The 15,502-nt window shown below is 48.1% G+C and overlaps 1 long non-coding RNA gene across 2 annotated transcripts in view; it reads left to right on the forward strand.

The window, feature by feature from the left end:
* Positions 1-15,502, forward strand: part of LOC125943221 (uncharacterized) — a 54,498-nt gene that overhangs the window by 21,411 nt on the left and 17,585 nt on the right. For both annotated transcript variants that reach the window (XR_007465658.1, XR_007465657.1), the window contains exon 2: positions 11,077-11,204. This is a non-coding gene — a long non-coding RNA (uncharacterized LOC125943221). The remainder of the gene's footprint in view (positions 1-11,076; positions 11,205-15,502) is intronic.

Below are 15,502 nucleotides of genomic sequence, written 5' to 3' on the forward strand. Positions count from 1 at the left end.
TTCTTTGGCTGGTAGAGGTATACAGCTTCGCTGTAAAACGTGCGGCTTTCCGAAAGTAGAGATCAAGAACAAAGTTGCACATATGGATAGATGAGCTATAGACCTTTTCATCGGGTGAGGAGGAAAGGTGGCGCGACGAGCCTTTCCTCCTCTCTGGCTTGTGCGAGCCGGGGCGGCTTGAATGTGTTGCCGGTCGCGAGCTGCGGAACGATTTGGAGGTGTTTTCTAGTTCTGAGTGCAATTTACGGGATGTCAGTTCTTACGAGGTCGTCGAACAACCAATGTGTAGCCTTTAGGTGCAGTAGCAGCTACAGTGTCTGGAAATTTCTCTTCGATGTGCAAAAATCCGACGCGCATCATCAGCCGCGGTGTGTGTATGTGTTGGAAATTATGTTGGATGTATTGGTTTTCACTCGACGAAGGGTTGTTGTAAAACATCTGCATCAGCCACCGGCATCGTTCTCACGTATTTTAAGTCTAGTAGACTTAAAATCACTATGGCTACGTTAGCCTCCTGCAAGAGGCCGAAGGCTTTGCTCAACACAGCGAGCACTGCGGTTGGCAAACCAACATGGTATACACACAAGCTTCGTGCTTCGATCGGCATTACCTTGTTGCCCTGCAAGGCACAATATACAAAAGGGATCGCATAAAGAGAATGAACAACTATTTGTAAGGACACATGCAATTTTCGTAAGATGGGTGAATGCGTCGTAGATGACTGAACTTACGAGACTGAAAAAAAGGGGAGAAAAAGGAGTTCAGATGTCCCCCTTTTGCGGCAAAATAAAACAGAACACGTCATAACGATCGCAATAAGACTTCTCATGGTCGTGCCGCATGCTTGGACCACTTGGACCATGCGCTATATAGAACAAACATCTATAGCACAGCATTTAGTACTGCCTCGGACGCTCGCGCTGTCTGCAGCTGGTCGTTCGACCACTCGAAAAGTGTCATTCGCACTGTATGGTATGCGGTTATTATTAACCAAACTATTTTATTTGTGGCCGGAAACCTTGCCCAGCAAACAAGGCAGTCGCCCAATGTATCTACCGATAACTTGAGCACTTGTCAACGTCAACAGCACGACTTATTCTCCAGCAGAACGGTGCCCACGCTGTTAGCATCCTCAAATGTTTCGTAACTACACGTTGCAGCTAAACCAGAGCTTAGAATTACAGTGCTGAGAATGCTGCAGTAAGGTAACATTCATGAAACGAATTAGCAGAAATACCTAACTGATATCCGAGACTGATTGTAAGCTCGAACAAACGCGCACACCTCGCGCTGGGTGCTCCGTCCGCCCTAACGTCAGCATAAACTCCAGCCGCTTAATTACTTCAGACTTAAATACCTTCACTACGCCTCACACGACCATTCCCCACGTAGAAGACGCCATTTCATGCTAAATAGACCGCGCGAGAGCGAAAGAAACCACCAGAAACTGCCGCCGAGCGCATACCATGGCATACAACACGGGCGTTCGCCCAAGCCAGCATGCCAACTGCCCATAGATGGCGCCACTGCCTATGCAATGGCGGCGCCCATGAAAAAACGGTCTATAGATGAAAGCAACAGCTGCACTAGTAGCAGCTATCGGTTGCTTTACTATAAGAAAACACAGCAGACTTGTGCGACCTTGCAGAATCACAGACACGTTTCCAGCGAAGTCGTTTCTTTTAAGCAGTTGTATTATTAATTTTACATGGCCGGTAATTGGACCGGTCATTTTCAAAATTTTCGCGCGTATAACCAATAGCATGATCACTCCCCTCCCCTCGATTTCTTTCATATTTGCGCTTTGTGTCGCATTTCATTCTCACAAAACACTTTGAAAACATGCGTATATAAGGCTTGCATAACGTTTTCGAAGGGTGCAATAATCAATTTGCTACAAAACCGTGTTTCGGCCATGCGTATAAATCTTGCCACACATATAAGCCATAAAGTGTCTCCTATTTACCCGAAATATTGACTGACTCAGTGTGACACATTGTTCTCCCAGGACAGTGGTAAAATTTTCCACGTGGTTCGTAAAACACGCAACTCTTAGGCGCGCGTGTACAAGTAGTTTACTGTAAGGACCGCAAATATTATACACTTTAAAACTTACCAGCAATCCATAACATATGCCCCGTTCCCTGGAAACTTAAATTTGGTGCCCAATTTTGTTGTTCTCGTTAAATTGGGAAACGTTGCGAATAACGGCTGGATAATTCTTTCGAGCACTTGAATACGTAATTTACTGCAAATGCCCGTCATTAGTTCACACACTTTAAACTTCGCGCATCACCCATAGCCTGCCACCTACACGTCAATCAGATATGATCTAGGTGGCGCAATCAGTTGCATCGTAGGGAACCAGCGCACGGACAACACAGACAGCGAGAAGGAAGACACGACAGTTCGCTGGTCTGTGTTGTCCGTGCGCCTGGTTTCCAACGATGCAACCATACCAACTTGCCAAGCTTACCGTTTTTCCACGATAAGTTTGTTCACCGTGGACAGCGGGAAAACATTCGTATACGCTTTCTATGCATAGCCTGAACATAGGAAGGCAACGAATGTTAAGTAATTTTCTGTATAGCTCCTAATTAACTCACCAACTTCGAACTTTTGGCCTCACATCACTTCTAAATGCAACCCCCACCCCTTCCGATCCGACTTAATTTCTACTGACTAGCTTGGTGCCGCATTCGGTTCGATCGACAACGGGAAAAATTGCGTGTAACGGCTCTATCACGTTATGGAACGCACTTCAAATTTAACATAATACACCGTTTCAAACGGGTATTTAACTCCTTTAATATATATATATATATATATATATATATATATATATATATATATATATATATATATAATTTCACAGAAAAGAGTACGACATACGTTTTTATTCCACCATATAATTCGGCCGTTTTGGCTGGTGGACCAGCCCTAATTTCAGAGATATATTGTGCAATAACAACGTATGTCGTAGTCTTTTCTCTGAAATTGTGCCTTCGGTGCCAGCATGATTCCTACACGCTATATATATTTAAAGTAATTTGATCGTACACCCTCCACATCATGCTTCCCACCCCCTTGCCAACTGAATCCAAATCACACGCACACGCACACACACGCACGCGCACACACGCACACGCACACGCGCACGCGCACACACGCACGCGCACACGCACGCACACGCGCACACGCACGCACACGCGCACACGCACGCACGCACGCACGCACACGCACGCACGCACGCACGCACGCATGCGCAAACACACACACACACACACACACACACGCACACGCACACGCACACACACACGCACGCACGCACGCACGCACGCACGCACGCACGCACTTGTTAGTGTTCTCTGCTTCTCTTTGTGGTTTTGTTATTAATCGTAATTTCACTTTTGCTCATTTACAACTAAAAAGGGGTCGTCTTCACCGTGATGTAGTGACTAAGTCTCCTTCTATTGTATTCCTTTGATTGTCAAAAACAAAGTATAAGAGAAATAGTTTCACCTTGCAGTGGTTTTCCATTGTTACGGCCCTTGACCTTTCTCACCCGTCCACCTAGAAAAAAACATGCGATGCGGTTGCCACGCAATGTATGGAAACTCACGCCCTCGATGCAAGCTTAGCAAGGTAAGGGCAACGCTACCGGCTCAGAATGGAAGTTGTAAAATATGAGGTGACAGAATACTCAAGCGGTGTGACATCTCACTTGTGCCATATGGCTCCGTCAACCGTTGGAGCTTCAGTATATAGCAAAAACCAGGGCCATTGAACAATGTGGTTTGCGCTGCGAACTAAGCGTTCACGTTATTACAATACAATCTTTGAGAAATGTTTCCAAATCGAGCCGCGCAGTATACAGTATGAGGACTGGCGCCGATTGTAACGATGCGGTGGTAACGGGCTCGGCCACCCTTCATGATTCATGGCGGCGCTACCGAGGCACTGTTGTGATCTTGTCTGGAGTTTGTGGTTCGCCATATACAGAGGGTCTCTTGCCTTTGCCGCTGGAGCGTCTAAAGCATGGTAGCTGGCAAGGTCGGTAGGTTGAAGGAAACGAGAAGCGGGTTTAGTTTACACATATACCCAACTGGCTCCAGATATTGGAGCACACTCCATGCCGGAGCCCTTTAACTGTCTGAGCTCACTACATGTCTGAGCACACATACTCGTATGTCAGCACACAACACTGCAGCAAAGATGTCCGCTTTTAAAACAGTCGTTTTCTCTCGGTAACTAGACGAGGGAATCTGATGACTGTGCCTCATCCAATCATAATGGTCGAACTGTTTGCATAGTCCCACCCATGACGTCGCACCGTTCTGCCGGACTCCGCCTCCGATGTTGCGCGATCACCCCCGCGTAAGACGCAACCACATGTCAATTGGGAATCTGAAGTGGATGCTGTTCCCACAGACGTCCTCGACGTTGGCCCCTTGCATCCGTAACGGTCAGCTTGCAGCAAGTTGGGAAGCCTGGCCTTGACGATTGTTACCGTTTCCACAAAATGCGGCGGTCGCTGTCACGTCGAAGGGAGCTTCTTTGCTGACCCGTCAACAGTCGGCGCCGGGCTCCTTCATCGTCTATGCGGGCGCTGGTCGAGTTGTCGCTTCCAAGGAATGCACCTTGCCGTTTTGAGACACAATAACAGAACACTGTTTATAAAATGACCCACTGCGTTGTAAGGTGATGCAGTGGTTCTCAGACATTTAGCCGGGCACAATCCTCTCGGTTCGCTAACAGGACATCTAAGCACTCCCTTAATCAAATTTTGTGGCTTTTATGTGCGAAAGCATGCAGCTGAGAAAAAAAAAATTAAGAGGTATAGTGTCTGAATGTAACAAAACTCATTTTCATATGCCGGCCATGTACATTTTATGTTGTTTGTGTCACTCGGAGCTCACCATTACCATCAGCGTACCGGATGTTGCGTGCTGGGAACAATGAATATGACCTCATGATTATATTGAGTTGGTCGAAGCAGAAATTGTGGTTAGTCATTAATGATGCTATTGATTATTTCTTGTTTCAGAGATCAACGTGGAGAACACAGGTTTAATAACTTACATGTCTTTTGCGAACGACTCGCTAAGCCTCTGGCTTGTCCGGCTATGTGTAGATGGTTGGTACTCATCCATGGCGAGCCTCTGGAACTGACTTTGTGAACGTCCTCGAACCCATCCGGTGAAACCAGGGATATGCAGAGCACAGACTGAGTAACACAGATACAAAGGACACTCGAACATCATAGCACCGGCCCCAACACCATGCCGTGCACCTTCATCTCTCTTTTTCAAAGCGAATAGCTTTATTCGGCTCATCAGACCAGCTTTCTTTCCTTCTATCGAACCATTTTCGTGGGCGATCCTGAAGGCAGTGCAGGCGATGTATCGACACACATTTTCATTCGGATGGACATCAGCCACAACGTTCCTCTCAATTACGGCAAATAAATTTCCTCCTGCAAGGACAGCAGGCTAGGTTGTACGACGTTCTTAAAGCACACTTTTTTTTTTGAAAGTTCGCCCAGCGGCATAAACCATTAAATATATAAATGTAGGCCGGTTTCTGCGATGAACAGCAATTATGCTCGATGGTTGCTTCCATAGAGCCATGAATCATAGTCCGGTGGTCGCGTAGGATGACGGCCCACTGTTTGCAGGTAGCGCCGTCGTACCTGGTTTAGACCAGGGCATGTCCATAACAGTTGTTTGATTGTTGCCGCGGACGCTCGAGCTGGGCAATATAGGCAGGTATCCGCAAATGATCCATGGAGGTGTTGTGGCCAGGCATAGTTGACCGATGGGGTAAGTGCCACCCCCACACGGAGTGTCCGCAACACCACCTCCTCCTGGCGTGTAAGGCCGCCTGGGAGGTTTGAACCACACGGTGGAATTAAATCTCGTATGGTGCAGCGGAGATCTCCGCTGCACCACACGAGAATCTCCTTGCGGTGGAGGAAATCCCCCTGGGGGTCACTTGGGAAAGGTGCTTCCACAGCTAGTGGCAGCTCACTGTGGGTGGCAGTGTCAGCTTGTATGTGAGCAGAAATAGTGTCCCGTGGGATCCACTGTATCCGAATCTGACCGGGCATCTGTGCAGTCATTCGGTGTATTTCGTCTGCGACAGGGTGGGCATTGTATACCTTCCGAATCTCCTTTATGACCGAGGTGGATTCAGTGCGTATTATTATAACCGGTGCTGGCGACGTGGAAGCAGCTGTCAGCAAGTTTGTTGCGTCTCGTATGGCCAAAAGCTCAGCACTGACCGATGGGACCAGAGTTGTCAGACGGTGCACACAATTAGCACTTATGGATGGGCGCCCTTGCACCTTAAAACGCTTTGCAGCGATCCCATAGATAACTTACTGCAAAGCCCACAGATATAAACTCACACACTTTGAACTCTGCCTATACGTTATCTGCCCCCTATTTCCACAATATACTATATAAACCACGTCCCTCCTTCAGTTCCCCGACAAGACAAAGAAAGCGTACTTGTACGTTGGTCGGCTAAAGCATGAAAATGTGTAGAAATTTAGCATCCACTAACGATTTTGAATGCTCCAAATTAAGTTTCGATGCACATCACCGATACGATGGCCCTGATACTCTCTACATATAAAACTGCTGCCACGTTTTGTTTTTCCAGGGCAGCGGGGAAACTTTGTACGCGTTGCATATAACGCCTGTAAAAAGCATACAAATGAAAGTTTAACCATTTTAATTTACCGCCTAATGAACCCACAATGGCACCTCAAAATTTGCCTGCACATCACACCTAACGTGCCTTTCCCATTTCCTCGAAATATAAACTCGATGAACGATGTAGTTATTTCAAGCCGCCGTGAAAACCCGCGTATAACGTTTTTGAGCGCTTGAAGTCGCACAAACAGCTTCGCTGCACGCAGCTTCCGCAGACAGACTCCGCACACAGACTCCCCAGTCCCGGGTGAATGACTCCACTAAGCAGCTCCAATGCGCCCTTTCGCTCGACCCATACCGACCCCAGTCATATAAGACCACACAATTTTTTACAGAAGCAAGGCTCATGATCGGCCTTCTCTTGAACGCCACCAGTGCACTGCGCTCAAATAGCTGCTGTCAATATGTTTCGCTGCGAGTGAGAAACTCATACACAAAGTGGCAGTTCGGGTTACCTGTGACAATGTGAAATTTGCATAGTTATCCGGCTAGTCAGGAAGAGACCTCAAAAGATGGCCCCAGCTCGTCGTCTGGTGGAATTCAACTTGAACGGAGGCCTAATTAATGCGTGTGTGCGCTTCAGATGTGCGGTAGGTCGGTGGCACGAACTTTGAGGTGCCCCAGAGCTTGATGTCGCGAATCTCGGAGGCCATAGAATTGGCTAGTACACGTTTGCACGCTTCGATTTATGGCGCTCGTAAACCGCAAACGTAGCATACTTTGGTTATTTAGGAGCACTCTTGAGTTTGAATTTCGGTCACGAAAGAAGACGTTTCATATTTCCTGATGCTACCTTTAATGTGACAATTCAAAACCATTTACTCAAATAGGAGAGTAAAGTTATAACGCAACATGTTTTCCCGTGGTACGCCGCGCGTTTATGGAGTAGTGGTAAAGTGTCCTCGTCACAGCTATGCGGGTCCTAGTTGGAACCCCCTTACCTTCCCTGAATTCTATGATCGAAACAAAATTTCGGTGATCGAAACAAAGGACTGGGATAGGCGCGCAGCCTCGAGCCTACACATACGCTCCTATGCAGGTATCGCATTAAGAGGTCAAGGTGTCACGCGTCAGCTTGCTTGCCAAACAATGCTTACTTCTTTCTTATTATCATTATCATCATCACCATTATTATCTTATAACTATTATTCTTATTATTTAATAATAGTTATAAGATACTAATGGTGATGATAATGATAATATTGTTATTAATATTATTAATGATGATGATGATGATTATTATTATTATTATTATTATTATTATTATTATTATTATTATTATTATTATTATTATTATTATTATTATTATTATTATTGGCGTCCGTTTTGCATGCCACTGCGACTAAAACATCAAACGGGGCGATTGGAGGGTTGAGTGAGGAAGGGGGGGGGGGGGTACGCAGGTGGATTGGGCGACTCTGGCCCGTGCACTTTCCGATTTCGCGTTGCGGTCGTGCACATGTTGTGGAGGAACTGACTGATTACTATCAGTGAAGTTGCTCAGTCAGGATCTCATCTGCATAAATCATTGTTTTAGATGCGAAGCATCTTATGCTCGGGGCTATGTCACTCCCTCCCTCCCTCCCTCCCTCCCTCCCTCCCTCCCTCCCTCCCTCCCTCCCTCCCTCTGCCATGCGGCGTCCGCTTCCGGTTCCGTTTCCGGCTTCCGGAGAACGCTTCTGGCGTTTTGCCCGAATGATCCCCAGGTGCTTCGCCCACTCATCATCATTCACTTCGTCCTCTCATTCTCCTCCCGCAACGCCGCGAAGAGTGCCACGGACAGCGCCAGCGTCAACGCCAGTGTCAGCGCCGTGGACAGCGCCGCGGAGAAGAGGGCTCGAGCCGCTGCCACGAAACGGCAGCGGCGACAGGCCGATCTGAAAACTAACGGGAACTTGAGTCGGGGGACCCCATGGCTGCTTCGCATACTACTCAGGGTTCCCCTACGCGAGATGGTGTAATTTTTTTTCTGTATTATTCGTTAGAGGTCTTTTACTAGCAAAATATGACAAAATGAAAGTTACACTCTATTTGTGTTCGAATATCAAATGCACTCACTCTTAATTTCCGCATAGTCACATCGCCGCATGGCGTCGTGCTCGTCGTGCTTCTAGTCTGTTGCTCGAACTTTGTTTTTGTGTTTGCTGGATGAAACTAACTATAGAGTGTTGAAATGCAGGATCAGCATTCATACAGCACGTTTCAACGTCAAGGAAGCAAGGCAAAAACTTGCACTGAAAGTAAGCGGCAAGATCGACGCGAGAAATTATCCACCGGGAAAAGTCAGCGAACGTTCATTTGGAAAAGTATGCTTACTGAATCAAAAAGAACAAGAACAAATTTTTCGGTGAAAAATAAAATACGATAACGTTGAACGCTATTCATAACTTCTTAGCCACAGTAAAAGGCGGAAAACGACGCAACATGTGTGCGCTGATACCTCTGATGCAATATTCGTGATTCGCCGAGGGAAGGCTATAGATGGCTTCACGATAGCACGTAATCATGATGGGGTTGCATATGGAGAAAGGTATACAGAAAGAGGTCCCTTAGTTTGAACACTGCCCAGATGCTAGATGTTCCTGGAATAGCGGTAAAACCACATTCTTCAACACGCAGCACAATATCTGCGCCTTGCTAACAAATTTTCTTCAACGTGCCCCTGAAGAGGACATTTATGAGCAATAGTACGTGTGTCAGTGGCGCGGTGTGCAAGCGAGGCTTGAACTTGCTGTCGCAAGTGCATGCTTTCAGTCGCAGTTTCATGCGAAGAACCTTTCTTTTTTCTTTCTCTCTCCCCCCCATGAAACGTTCTGACGGATATCTTTTTTTTTCTTGGTTCAAGGGAGGGAAGAAAAGCGCCGTTCTTGCTTCATATCTTTATTTTACCTAAACTCCCCTTCTTTATTCGCTTTCCTTATAGAAACACACCTGGCGCAAAAACGTGACACACTAATCCACCATGGAAGGCATACTTCACTGCGCTACCTCTGTGGTTGCACATGAAGCCAGCTTGCGCGTCGGCTTCATCGGTATTAGTATCGGCAATGGTATCGAGGCGTTCGTATTGAGGAGTCAATTTCCATTTCAATCAGGCGCGCTTTACGAGCGTTGCTTCAACGCAGGCAACGCAGCTTTTAATTACTTGACTCTCAAGCAACTTCTGAGAAACGTTTGAACGAAAGTAACATAAATATTACTTTTAATTCAGTGAGAACTAAAAAATAAGAGAGGAGAGGGAAAGCTTTCTACGGCTATTTGACAGCGCGACTCTTTGTCTAAAGCTGTTTTTCAGGTTAAATATTACGTGGTGTCTGCGAGCGAACGCGCATTATATTGCTCTCATAATAATTTTCGGAAATGTAACGACGACTGCTAAGAAACCTTGACGACCGATATATATATGCCTGCACTACAGGCTCCAAGGACACGATTCTCCTAATCTTTACACTCCTTGAACACAGTGTGTGCGACAACATCGAGAAAGCTTGCAGCGATCACAATGACAGTGGTAGGCGCGACCTCTATTGCCTCACCGAAATTATATAAACATCGTATGCTAAACGCTTTACAAAAGTAAATATTATTCCTTCTAACGCCCACTAGATTACAGTGAATATCTTTATGTAGTGCGGGGGGAGGGAAGTCACTGACGGGGAGGGGGGTGGGGGAGGGAGGGATATCATATTGCTTGCGGCCGATCGCTCGGAGAACAGAGAACTTCAACTGCAAAAAAAAAAAAAAAACCTAGAATAAGGTAATCGATTTGTAAGCAAATATATTTTGATGTCTGTTGAGTGTATTGGTTCATGGAGACATCGCATGTTATTTGCACGATATCTTGGCAGCTGAACTAGTTCAGGGAACGTTACTGTTGCTACCGCTTGGAAACTTATGGACACTAACTGGATTCGAATTGTCTGCTCACTGGTGGGCAATAAATGTGAGATAGCCTGGACATTTATATCTTTTCACTGCGCCAAACAAAAGTTTTACAATGTTTACAAGATAGTCTGTCTCGTCGACTCCAACAGCAGAACAGCGCCGATACGACTTCTTACCCATCGCTTCTCTCTAGTCTATTTTCCCGTTCCACGAAAAAAAACTAAACGTATTAAAGGAGTATAATGACACGAAAATTGTGAGCAATTAATCTCACAATAACCTGTTAGATTGATTTCTGTGAACACAAACACGCACAACATGTACAAAATATCGAGAGCGAGTGTAGCTTGGGATATATTTAAAGTCATTTTTAAAGCACTTGCGGGCAGTCAACCGCAATTTGGAAGAACCCGCGACATCGACATCAACGTGGCGTGTCTTGTTAACAGACTTTCTTTTTCTTTATTGATAGGAATAAATAAGGAGGTGTTGGCAGCAAAATATGGTGTGAAATAAAGAGGGAAGATTGCCGAATAAATTTTTGACACGCAGTTGTTACGGCGAAGATAAACAACGTCTAAGGGCTGCAGAGGACTCATTGTAAGTACCCCGCAATCTCGTTCTATTTACTGTATTTGTGCAATGGTAATAAATGTAGCCAGGAGAGCAACGCTAAAGTACCCGAATATGTTTTACTAATTGTTCAATTACTTTGTGGGACAGTAATTGGTAAATGTAATCAATTACAATTTTGAAATAAGTAATTGTAATTGGTTACTTTTTACTGTAACGTGTACAAGTCTGCTTGTAAACATTTGAGACCAAAACAACAACAACGTTACGTCACGAGTTTTCGTCGCGAATTTTGCCTACCGCGCACCGAGCAGACCGTGCTGCTAGCGCTCTTGCTCGTCCCGGGACCGAGACAGGTGCTGTGCCACTGCGCAGGCTGCGCTGCCAGCCTTCCTCAGCTGTCGTTCGCGGCGGAACGCTGTCCGTGTCGTGTTCGTGCGTTTTATTGCGATAGCAATTATATGGACACTTCAACCGGATTTCTGCCGTCGGCGTCGCCGTCGCCGTGAGGTTCCCTATAGATAAAATCTTCGCCGCGCGCCGTATGCCCGAGCGGAAGCGTGCGGTGACGCGCGCTATCACGGAGAGCGAACGCACTCAATCTCCCACGCGCAAGCAAGGAAGCGGGAAGCCAGCGCCGGAGGGAGCGGGGGGGGGGGGGGGGGGCGCACTTCTACTCTGCCAACAACCGCGCTCGTCGCTCGCTCGCACCGTCGCTTATCTCCACACGGCTCTGATCTTTATGCGCCGTGCATTCGCCGCACAGTTTCCGTTGAAGCGATAGACCGCACGTACCTTCGCCCGTTGCTGCGGCGTATGCGCTTGCTGCCAGCGTTTTGACAGTCGTTGTCTGCAGTCATTCAGTGTGATCTATTCATGTTTGTTTGTGCGCGCTAACACCACGCTTGTTCAATCAGTTAGTAATAGTCGGGCCACATTTTCCAACGCACGCTACACATGCAATGCTGCCCGGGTCGGCAGTGCAGCGCTACAGGTGTGTCCCTTCGCACGCGCTGCCCACGGGAAGCGCTTCTCATCAACACCACCGTTTCACACGCGCCTTCTCGTGGTCATCGAGTCTCTCTTCATGTCGGTCTACTTACGCCGCAGCACACCTGCTTACTTAATCAGCTCATGTTTACTACAATTCATATTGCTACCAAAGCCGCTCACCTTACTTCGTGTGACATTGCTGTGTTGCTATCGCATTCATTGCTTCGCCCTTAGGGCGAAACTGTGACATTTTTTTTTTCACATAAAAGCGAAAAAAAAAAGAAAAAAAAATGGAGGACGCTTAAGCTTCGCCTTTAAGAGTGGAACGCGATAGCATTCAAATATCCCTGGCTGCTTATCAGGCTTCCCGGCAACTGTAGCTGTCTTATTTCTCCAACTTCGCCTCCGGAGGAGAGAGAGAGAGAGAGAACTTTATTGATTTCCGGCAGATTGCTGGGCTGGGTTCCCACCTAGGAGCCAGCGGAGAGACCGTGTCTCCCGGCAGCTTCCTCGGCCTGCTGGATAGCCCACAGTTGCTGGTCCAGGCCTGAACTGAGCAGCGCAGTCCCCCAACGCGCCCGAAGGCCCTCATTGGAGGCCGCGACCCCAGTATTGCTGATTAATGCTGGACATGCCCATAGGATGTGATCTAGTGCGGCTCTGGTGTTACAATACTGGCATAGATTGGTTGTATATAATTCGGGTTATATATGTTCATGATGACAGGGTTCGTGTATGTTCGTGTTCGTAGCTGCCACCATTGAACGGACTGGGCCCGATTGAGCTTGGGGTGAGGCGGTGGATACTCCCGCCTTTGCATTCGATAATGTTGAGTAACGTCACAAAATTTAGTGAGCCGATCGTCCCATTCCCACACCACAGCGGAGGAGTCTGTTTGGGTGGCTGCTTCTTCGAACGCGGCTCGGAACGTGAGACCTCGAACCACGTTGTGCGCCACCTCGTTTGGACTGAATTCCGGTTGATCTAGAGGTGTGTGGGCTGGGATCCAGAGCAGACAAATGCGTACAAAGCCTCCGGAGGAGGAAATAAACTTTATTGAAGACAAGGGGGCAGGGGGGCAGGATCAGGTATATGGCGCTAGGGTGGCGTCCAGCTGCCCGCGACCTTCGCCACCCAGTCCGTATGCGGCTGCCGAGGAGGCGAGCGCCATCTGGATGGCATTTTTGCAAAGAGCTAACCGCCGCGCGCCGCTACGCTGTATGAGTGGTACAAATGCTGGAAAAGAGGCTTGTGTTTGAGTTCCCGCGTAAGATAATTATGTTTTCTCGTATATTAAAATTACAATCCGACGATATCACGTCTGTAGGTGGTGGTTACGTCGTACTTTACGATTCTTCTGAGGCATTTTACTTTGAGAAATTCGATTAGTTCACCAGCGCCTCTGCGCCACGCGGAGGGCCTGCGTGGTTGCGGTGGTTCGGGATGATATTCTTGGCCGCGTACGTCGAAGCCGACACCAACGCCGACGCCGGATTTTCTGCCACATGGGGCCTTTAACGCTATCGCGTTAAAAAACGCCGTTGACTTTGCCTAAGGGCAAGCTAGCTGCTGCAAAGACCGCACTAGCATAGACTTGTGTCGCCGCCTGTCGGCAACTGTGGAGAGAAAAGCAGCCGTTCCGGCAGGGTTATCACGTGGGAAAGGCGGTTGGTTTGAAGATGCTTACGTCTGGATGTAATCGGCCACCTCTACGGCCGCCGCTGGATGGCGAAATGAGGGCGGCGACGAGGACGGCGAGGTCATCGCGAGGCACGTGTGGCGACGTATATAGGTTGAACAAGAAAACTAACAACGCGAATCTCACGCGCCGACGTGCGCGTCATAGTTTTGTGCGATATCACTTGACCAGCTGTCAAGAGGCATATCATAAACTAGCACCCCTCTCGTTGCTTTTGAAATCGAAACTTGGGTTGGTAGCCATAAGCAAGGCTTGAAATAATTACCCGTCCCACGCTGAAAGAAACGAAGTTCCGTGCCGTGATGATGAGTCATTGGCTACGTATTACAACAGAAAAGACAAGATGCAAACGTTATGTGTCAATACAGTTTTAAAAAGTAAGTATGTCTACTCTGCTTATCGCATGGCCGCACTTTGCACATTCCTTTGCTTTCTGGCAGCGTCGAACAAAAGTTATACGAAGTTTTTTACCAGTTATCTGTAATTTAGGAAATTCGCAAAAGTTCCCTCCGGTGAAATGTGCAACGCGTTAACAGCAGCAGTTTACCTTTTCCTAACTCGATCCAAGTGTCATCGTCGGCGCTTGCACCTGATATTGAACGCGCGTCTTCTATCACTCGTCATTCCAGATCAAAGCCGTTTGTATCCGCGTCTTGTGGACCGCCTACAAAAACTGGTGGCAGCTTCTTCCACCGGCGCGAGACCCGTTGCCTGATCGAGTGGAAATTGAAAGAAGATGGGGTGAAAATGCCACGGTGTCGCAAGAAGAACGTTTCCACGCAAAGCAAAAGGAAGTACGCCGGCGGGCGGGACAACAACAACAAAACGGAATCGCAAGAGGTGCGGCCATTGTTGGCCAGGAGGCGCCGCCAGTGGGACAACAGCGGTCAACAGTAACAACAGCCACAACAAGGGGGAACAAACAAACTACTTAGGAGCAGCAACAATCTGGAGCCAAAGCAAACCGCGAGCGGCGTTCGCGAGCTTCTTCGTCCGGGGCTCGAGCGCTCAAGAAGCACGAAGGACCATTGACGCCGGTATTGGACCGAACAAAGGCTTTGTTGTGCCCTCGGTGGCGACGACTGCGACGGCCCCGAGGGATGGAGCGGCGGTGGTGGGGAGTCAAATGCTAGCTGTCGCCCAGGGAGATCTGGACCCAAAAAGATAAAGGAATAGAAGCAGCCAGCACCTCTGTTGTTCCCCTGTCCCGAGAGAATCGGCCGATGATAGCTCCGCAGTGCAAAGCGACAAATCAAAGTGAGCCTGTGCGCACCGCGGCGGTCGTCTCCTCCGAGCCCGCGGTGGTGGCTCCTTGTTCAAACAACGGCCGGTGACACAATGCGGACGCCGCCTGCTGGCACCGCCATACACAGTGGACGACAACGGCGGTCGTTACACAGGGAGGAAGAGGCAAAAAGAAAATGGGCGGAGGTGTGAAGGGAAGGGGGTCTCTGAAGACGAGGATAAGATGGCCTAGGTAAAAATAGGAGGCAAGGGAGCATCGGTAGAAATGAGAAGAAGTGGGAGCCGGCGAGGCACGCCTACACACACGCTGCGGTGCTGGTGGACGGTGGTGCCGTGTCCATACCCGTCCGCGGGGCCGTCCTTTTTTTCGTCCCCTTGTGGGCTTCTG

The sequence above is a fragment of the Dermacentor silvarum genome, chromosome 2, assembly GCF_013339745.2.
Source record: "Dermacentor silvarum isolate Dsil-2018 chromosome 2, BIME_Dsil_1.4, whole genome shotgun sequence".
NCBI classification, from domain to species: domain Eukaryota; kingdom Metazoa; phylum Arthropoda; class Arachnida; order Ixodida; family Ixodidae; genus Dermacentor; species Dermacentor silvarum.